The sequence below is a fragment of the Equus quagga genome, chromosome 9 (genome assembly GCF_021613505.1).
Source record: "Equus quagga isolate Etosha38 chromosome 9, UCLA_HA_Equagga_1.0, whole genome shotgun sequence".
Lineage (NCBI taxonomy): Eukaryota > Metazoa > Chordata > Mammalia > Perissodactyla > Equidae > Equus > Equus quagga.
In genome coordinates this window covers 17,838,336-17,847,105 of record NC_060275.1, presented here as the reverse complement: position 1 = coordinate 17,847,105, position 8,770 = coordinate 17,838,336, and positions in this window count along the sequence as shown.

Genomic DNA, 8,770 nt, shown 5'->3' with positions numbered 1-8,770 from the left:
TTGCCGCGATTACTTTGCTGCGAACTGAGATCCAATGCTCTTCAATAACAGTGACTAAGACACTCTGTGAGTCTATACATGGTGGTGCTGGTAGAAACACTACAGGCAGAGAAGGCAAATCCATAGCCAGAAGACTTGTTTGTCCAAGTTAGACAAATCACCGTTTTCTCCATTATAGGAGAGGTCCAGATCGTCAGTGGTGCCATACTGAGGACTCCATGTTGGTCTCTGCTATTGGAAGATTAGGCACTTACCCGTAGCATTAGCATCAGCATTGGCAAGGAAAAGTCCACGTTGTTTAGTCTATGCATAGCCTCCATACCTACCCCCAGGGCCACTTTGTTCATGGGCCCACTGAGCAAACACTGAGGTGGTTAGGGAAAGAGATAGACTGATATTTTCAGAGCCCGCCATTTTCTTCTTCTGATTAATAAGAGCCTCTTCTGCAGTGGATGCCCTCTGGTCAGCACTTCCATGGGACACAAATATCTTCACAATCTGTGTCCAAGTACTTCTTCCCCAAACGTCCTTGTCACCAATCTTCCCATCCTATTTCCAAGTCCCTGACCATCAGCCAAACTATTACCAACTGCCCCTAAGTTAGTATAGGTCTGGCCATCTCTCATTCCAGACCTAATGGCCAACCATGTATACTGCAAAAAGTTTTTCCACTGCAAGGATTTCCCTTAACTACTATCCTTTGGAGTCACCCCTGAGTGATCAAAGTAGTTCACTCAAATGTGATATATGTTGTTTCAAAAATCCAAAAAGGCTAATCAAACATTTTGCCTCCTTTTTCCTGGTAGATGGTACAAGATGCAGCAATTTATCTTTCACCTTGGAGGGAAAAGTTTGATGTGCTCCAAACCATTGAACCCCCAGAATTATCATTTAGGTGATAGACACTTGAATTATGTGGGCTTTATTTCCCACTTTCTAATCTGCATCAAAATGCCATCAAAAGTAACTTTCCATTGCCTGCTCATCAGATTCAATCAGCATAATGTCAGTATAGTACAGCAGTACGATATTTTGTGGACTGTCAAGATGATCAAGCATCGTATGGATTATATTATGGCAGAGGGCGGGAGAATTGACAAAGCCCAGGCAAGACTGGGAGGGTGTACTGTTGGCCCTGCCAGATAAAACTGAATTGCTTTGGATGGTCCTTGTAAATTAGTATATTTAAAAAAATGCATTGTCTAGGTCAACAGCTATATACCAAGTCCCAGGGGCTGTGTTAATTTGATTAAGTAAAGATGCTACATCTGGAATAGCAGCTACAATTGTAGTCACCTCCTGATTAAGTTTACAATAGTCCATAGCCATTCTCCAAGGTCTACCCAGGTTCTGCACATGCCAAACAAGTGAGTTAAGTGGGGACACGATGGATATCACCACCCTTGCATCTTTTAATCTTTTGATGATGGCCTTGATCTCTTTGATTCTCCTAAGAATAGGATATCACTTCTGGTTTACTATCTTGGTGGGGAGGAGACATTCTATGGGCTTCTACTTAGGCTTTCCTACCATAATGGCCCTTACTCTACAGGTCAGAGACAATTTGGGGATTCTGAGAGTGATAATCATATCTATTCAAAATATACATCTGAAAACTAGGGGAATAACCTCAGGGTGGTTCTGTAGATCATAGTCCCAGTATGAGTCAGACTTGGGCTAAGACTCAACCATTCACCGAACCACCATACGCCCTCACTTTGATGTGTGGGAACAGTCACATTTGGGGTCTCTAGGAATTAAAGTCATTTAGAGCTAATGACTAGTAATTCCCAAGAGATCTAGATATTTCCATTTCCCAAATGCACCATTTCTTTAGTAAATGGTCTCAGGTCTCTTTGGGGAAAGCTTTGAGGAAGATTTATCATATGTACATTAATTATTTGTACATTTATAACATGTACTTATATATATATTTGTTTATATACATTTATACATATGTACTTCCTCAAGGAGACCCAGGTGCCCGGCAGTTGAATGACTCTGTGCCTGGTAATTGACTTATATCTGGAAATTCAGTGGATGGTCATAACTCTGCATTATGGTGACTCAAGTCAAGTTTTGAGCTACCAGGCCTAGACTTTTTTTTGTTAAGTAAGCCAAGCAATACCCTAGTAGGCAGCCTATCTATTTTCTTCCTATGGACACCATGATCAATTAACCACCACTAAAGATCTTTGAAGTCCAAGGAATTCTTACTACTGGTATATCCTTGCTGCCCTTTACAGTAGATGTGCCCACTTTGACTTTGTGGTTAAGTACAGCCACTTGTCTTCTGCTACCCTAGAGTTCCATTACTCCCCTTGAAATCACAGATCTTATCTCAATGGTGGTCTCCAATACTGTCATGCCATTCCACAAAAGAGAGCAACCACAGCACTTTCAAGGATCCAGCTTCTCCCCTTACCTATATATTTCTCAATGCCTTGATTGAGGAAATGTTTTCTGGGACTTCTTGTGGAAAGTAGTCAGGAGTGAGTGAAGGATGTGGATTGCACGTGATGAAACCAGTCCAACATTCCTATCTAACTACAATTCAACAGACACTGATCCTACCAAGAGCTGGGGTCCATGTTTCCTCCCTAGAATCTGGGTGGGGACATGAACTTCCCTGGCCAGAGGGGTACAATGGAAATAACGTTAAGTGACTGATGCTAACACATAAAAAGAACATAATTAAGATTTATTAAATCTGCCTGGTATGTATGTGAAGTATATATTATATTATTTTGTACTTTTCTATATGTTTTAAAAAGTAAATTAAAATATTGGGGATGAGGGTACTGAGAAATACTTTTGCCTAGATCACAATTTTGCCAAGGTTAAGTTTACTGCAAATTCTCAATGGCAGAGCCTGCTTTTGGCCATTGGCACTTGACTTAACCTGTCTGGGTTTAGCTTTTCAACAGAGACATCAAGTCTGTGCTCTTGCTATAGAGAATGTGGCAGAAGAAAGTCCACAAATTGTCCCAGCAACCCTCCTATACGTAGATCCAAGGGGTTTATTTTCTAAAGCCACACATGGACTGAAATAGCTGTTCATAACTCTCTAAGGGATGGCTTTTATAGGTTTTATCTCTGTGAGTGAAAACACATGAGGGAATTAAAGGAACATAATGTCACAGATCATAGAATTTTAAGGTGGAAAGGGAACTCCTGTTCTCTTTCTCTCCCACGCCAGGGGTGCATTTACAATGTCCCTGACAGGTAGTGAATCAAGCCCTGCTCTTCCACCTAATGGTGACAGGTGCTCAGTCCTTCACAGGGCAGTATGTTCTGTGGAACAGCATGGAAAGTGCTCAACTCCTACTGAACGGGAGTCCCTGTGACTCTCACCCACTGCTTTTAGCTTCTAAAGCAACACATAAAAAGTTTACTCACTTCCACATGACAACTCCTCAAATGTTTGAAAACAACAATCTGGTCCCTCTTCAGACTTCCCTCCTTCTGGTAACGCAGCCTCAGTTCCTTCAGAAAGGGAAGAATCTAGCAATTTTTAACAAATATATATATATGTATTTTTTGAGGTAACCTTGGTTTATAACATCATGTACATTTCAGGTATACATCATTATATTTCAAACATGCACCTTCTAAGGTATTATGCTGAGAACAGAACATGACATAATGATTTCTAATAGCTCTTTGTAATATTTTACCTTATTTGATCCTCTCTCCAATCCTTTCAACATGCAAGAAAGGCATTAGCACTCGGATACTACAGATCGGGAAACTGAGGCTCAGTATGATGGATGGCCCAAAGAAATCAACAAGCCTTAAGTGGAAGAATGCAAACCCAAATCTGCACATTCAACATTCACATCCAGTATTTTTCTTTGTGCCAAGATGCTTCTCCACGATCCAGAATCTCATCAGCATTAAGAACTGGTCCTACCCTAGTTAATCTGGACTTAAGTATGACAATTGTTAATACACAACCTAAAATGGACTTGGCTACTTTAGCAGCCATATGACACCAGTGCCTTATTTAGATTCTGTTAGTAAGTGGTCCCCCAAATCTCTTTTTCTGTTTTACAAAAACTGCTGTGACTACAGACCCTCTCTTTGTGCAATTGAGTTTACGTTGATCCTTGTAAATCTCCATCTTTCTTCAACCCCAAGCTCCAGCCTGGGAGAGTACTTTGAACTATGACTGTGTCATCCCATGTAGAAGCTACTCCTGTTAGACCCAGGTACCTGGTATCCTTGACAGGCACCGGTTTGCTCTCGTCATGGAGTTGTTGATGACATTCCAGAAAGTACAGTGCCGAGGACTGGTTCCAAGCACAGTGACCTGAGGAAACGCCATTACAGGGGAGGGAAATCAATGTATGTTCAGATGCCACCATTGCACCATGCCTGGGACAACTGTGGTTGTGTGGTACGGGGAGCAGCATGAGTACCAGTCCTGTGGAGATATGTTCCTTCTATACAGTGGTGGTAGGGAGTGGGGAGGTTGATGAGTTTGGGAGGAATGAGGTGTTCATACAGACATCACCCACATCCCCCTGACATAAAATCATTCTCTTAATTTATTACAGACCATGCTCAAGGTCACAATGAAGGTTATTCATTGCCATTGCTTTTCCCCACCTTTGCCTTATTGGTGGAATTCAAGCTGCTTGGAAAAATCCCATCACACTGCCTCTGGTTGGAGCTTCCTCTTCACTGAAGAAGACCCCCTCACACACACAGCTTGCCTTTCTCTAATTGCTTAGCAAACTCTCCTTTTCCTGTTACAACTTTCTCCCAAACAGATGGTGTTTATAGACAGGAGAGAAATGGAAGTTATTCAGCTGCAAGGCTGGGAATCAATACCCAGAAACCAACCCTCTAAAGATGCCAATCAAAGGAGGGGTTCTCACAGATGCAGCCACTGAAACAGCTCCGAGCAGAGGCCAACGAGCCTGGCCTGGGCTGTGTCCAGGGACAGGAAGACAACCTATTATGCTTGTAGCCGGTTAAGTGGGATAAATCTATGTGTTTCCTGCTGGCCTATTCCTGCTTCTTTTTGGGCCTCAGGGCTGTGTGTGTGAAGGTTTTATGTTCATGCAGCCAGCAGCAGACACAGACCTCTTTTCCCTGAGCTGGTGGTCTGTCGCACCTCTGGGAGGTAATTATTGAGCTTCCGCTCGATTCCTGTATTCTACTCTCCACGTGTTGCTGTGGGGACCCAAGAGAAAAACTGAGGTTCTTCGGTTGATGAGCAGACTGTGCTGCCAGGCAGACTGCCCCTTGAGAAATGTCCTGGGCAAAGGTAGAAATAAGACAGGAGGCAGAGCAGGAGTGAGGCAGGTAGTGTGTTTCTGTTGGTATATTGGGAACTACAGGAATAATCATTAGATGTGAAATAACACGCACACATGCATGCACACAGGTATATTTGACACCCAGGGATCTTGTGGGCAGATGCAAGGGAGATTTGGGTTTAAGATGAGAGAGGGGCCAGATTTCTGAACCAGCTGCCAGGAGAGTTTGAATGGAGAGGTCCAGCAGCGGGTAGGGAGTGTGGGGTGGCATGGGGGTCCTAGGTGCTGGGAGAGACCATGAAAAAGGACAGGTTCCCCCATAAGCCCAAGACAAGGGGTTACTAGTCACAGACAGGCTTCTGCTGGGTCAGTGGCCTGTCTGTAAGAGGGATTGGCAACGCATGGGATTCTGAGGCAGCCCCCAAACCTTAGCCAATAACAATTTCAGGGACCTCTCTGTGTCCCCTTTTCCTTCCCCATAAGAAGATTATTTCTCATTTGGTCAATGCCTAAAGTATCTTTACCACAGAGTAATACTTTTATACCATAATTTGAGATATGGCCTAAAATGTACCAGTCCTGCTGAGGGAGACAACCCCACACGAAGGCTAGAAGTACAGGCTTTGGGTTCCGTGAGGCCTGAGACCCATCCCAGCTCTGCCATTGGCTTCTGAGGTGATTTCCATCGCTCTCTGAGCCTCATCTGCTTAATCTGTAAATTGGGGACTATAATCGACACCTTCCTTACAGGGTCCTTGTAGGGATGAAAAGAACTCAAGCATTTTTTGTGCAGTCAAGTTTGTAAACCGTCAACAAATAGCAGCTGAGTTCACTCATGCAAATGAGTGTAAAAGGTTCATTGATCAACACACAAATGACAGGATCTCTATTTATGTAAGAGAAAAAGCAAAGAGAACTCAGAGGGACAGTGAGGGGCTTAAAGAGGGAGAAGAAAGTGGAGGAAAGGAGCAATGACAGCCAAGGCTGCTCACTCAAGACAAAGATGCACTGTCTCACCACCCTGCCCAGAGAAACTTCTGGTTCCCACGAGCAGGTCTAAGACGTTGACCACACTCAGTGAGGGATTATCCTGCTGCCTGGTCCTGAAGCAGGTGGCTTGGCTTCCGATCATTTCTCTGGATATTTGACGTAGGTACAGGAACCTCATTCCCAGGTCAATTACTAATTAAATATATTTCAGGTTGAGACTTGGTCTCTGGCCTTAACCATATACTGTCTGGATGGGGAGATTAAGCTCCAGGAAAACGAGAAGCGGTGACAGGTTGAACTGGGAAGGTGTCGAGCACTAGCTGTGCATTGGAAGCAGGGGCCCCAGGGCTGGGACAGCCAGAGACAACACGGAGGAGCCACCTTTCAGGCTGAGACTCGAAGAGTAGGGTCTGTACAACCAGAGTGAATGGAAGGGCATTCCTGCCAGCAGAACAGCAAGAATAAAACTGGGAGCCCGGACAACACAGTGGGGATTCCTGGTCTCCCTGGAATGAAGAGCTTGTATGGGGGGGCGGGCACAAGGAACTCGTCAGTCCCTGCTGAGGCCCCGCCTAGGGAAGGGTCTGACAGGATGCTGCTCAAATAGAGTCAGGCTCCCAGGGGTGGCGAGAGATACCTCGGAATGGGGACACGGGGATGGCGAAGTAATGGGGGATCAACAGGATGGAAGGGAAGGAAGATCAAAACAGGGTGTCCAGGCCAAGGGAACCACCTCAGACAACGCAAGGACAAGCAGACATGCTTGGGTGGGGGGCAGGGCGTGGGGGGCACTGTCAGGTGAAAGTTGGCGCTTGAATTAGGGAAGGTGAAGTTGGGCAAGTGCCCAGTGGAGAGGAAGGTCTCCTGCCTGCTCATTCTTTGTTTCAAGGGCTAACAAATTCTGCAGCTAATAAAAAATATAGCTTCATCTAACTCTCCATAAAGATCACAGACTTTCAGGAACTCAGACAATAAGTCCACACATATTAAAAAAAAAAAAAAAAAGACTTGAGCTAATGTGCTTTCTGACTCCATTTTCCAGCTATTTCCCTCCATTGCATCAAGCACGCGTAGACAGACATGCCCTTTAGAGTCTGACTCTAGTATATTCAGATCTTATCAGCCCTGTCCTTTGGAAGTCATGGGAGTTACCCTGTTGTAAGCTGAATGATGGCAAATGTGTGGCAGCTTTAATCTTTCATTCTTGTCATGTCCATACATACCATTTTAATGGCAGAACAATGAGATTACTGGCATCAAAGCCATTAACATCTTCCTGTCCGCAAGCTCGTTCTTGGATCGTTTTGCCTGAGGTTGCCAAAAAAAAAAAAGAACCAAAGAGTAAAGCCTCTTCCTTCAAACTAGGGGGATATTCCTTGGTAGTTATATTTTTCAAGTCAATTAAAATTGGTTTAGCTGGTTTCTTTAGAATATAGAAAGGTTAAGAGGTCCTGGTTTTTTAGCTCGAATTACAGAATTTCCTCATGACCAGCTCTACTGTTAATTCAGCCTATTTTAGGAGGATATTTAAGCTTCAGATAAAGAATAAAAACTCAAGCCCAAGGAAGAATTAGAGTGTGAGTTGTGATTAAATTGGTGCTTGTATTCTGAAATTATGGAAGATGACTGGGATCCCCTTTGGCCAAGCTGAAGCCAGATTTATAACTCTCACTCCAGTCATAAGGATTAACAGTTAACTTTAATTCAAAGTCAGTATAAACGAGCACTGGAGAGAGAGTCTCCCCACGCACGCTGGACCCAGCACCCTAACTTACTGATAGAAACCAGCTGTTTCACTTGAGAAGTCATGGGGGAGGGCCAAAAATTTCAGGCAAAAGTGAAACAAGTGAGGTATTCCCAGGTCCCAGTGACACAGCACTATTTTAAAGGTGTCCTCTGGGCAATTGGGTAATGACCAGAAAATTCTAAATGTGCACATATTTAGATACAGCAATTCCGTTCTTAGGACTATCCCATACAGAGGTACTCACAAATGCATACAAAGATCGTGCAGAAGGATGTTTATCACAAGGTCATTTGCAATAGCAAGAAGTGGGTGACAACCTAAATAACCATCAATTGGGACTGGGTTAAATAAATAATAGTACCTTCACACAAAAGGGTAATATTCCTTCGAAAGAAGAAGGTAGATTTATGTGTAGTGACAGGAACACATCCTTGGCATGTTGCTTAGTGAATAAAGCAAGCTTCAGAGTAGAATGCGAAAATCAATGAAAAAGGAGAAACTGAAAGCATCGACACGTGCCATTGTGGATAAGAACATACAGCTGCAGTCAGACTGCTTGGATTCAAATCCCATCTCTACTACTTGCCAACAGGTCACCATGGGCATGTGAAGGAGGCCTTGGTTTCCTCATCTGTAAAATGGGAATAATAGAGTACCTGCCTCATAGACACATCATGGGCTTTCAGAAAAACTATTAGAAATGATCAACTCTGGGAGGTGGACTAGGAGGAAAAGGGAACTTGAATTTTTATCATATTCACTTCAA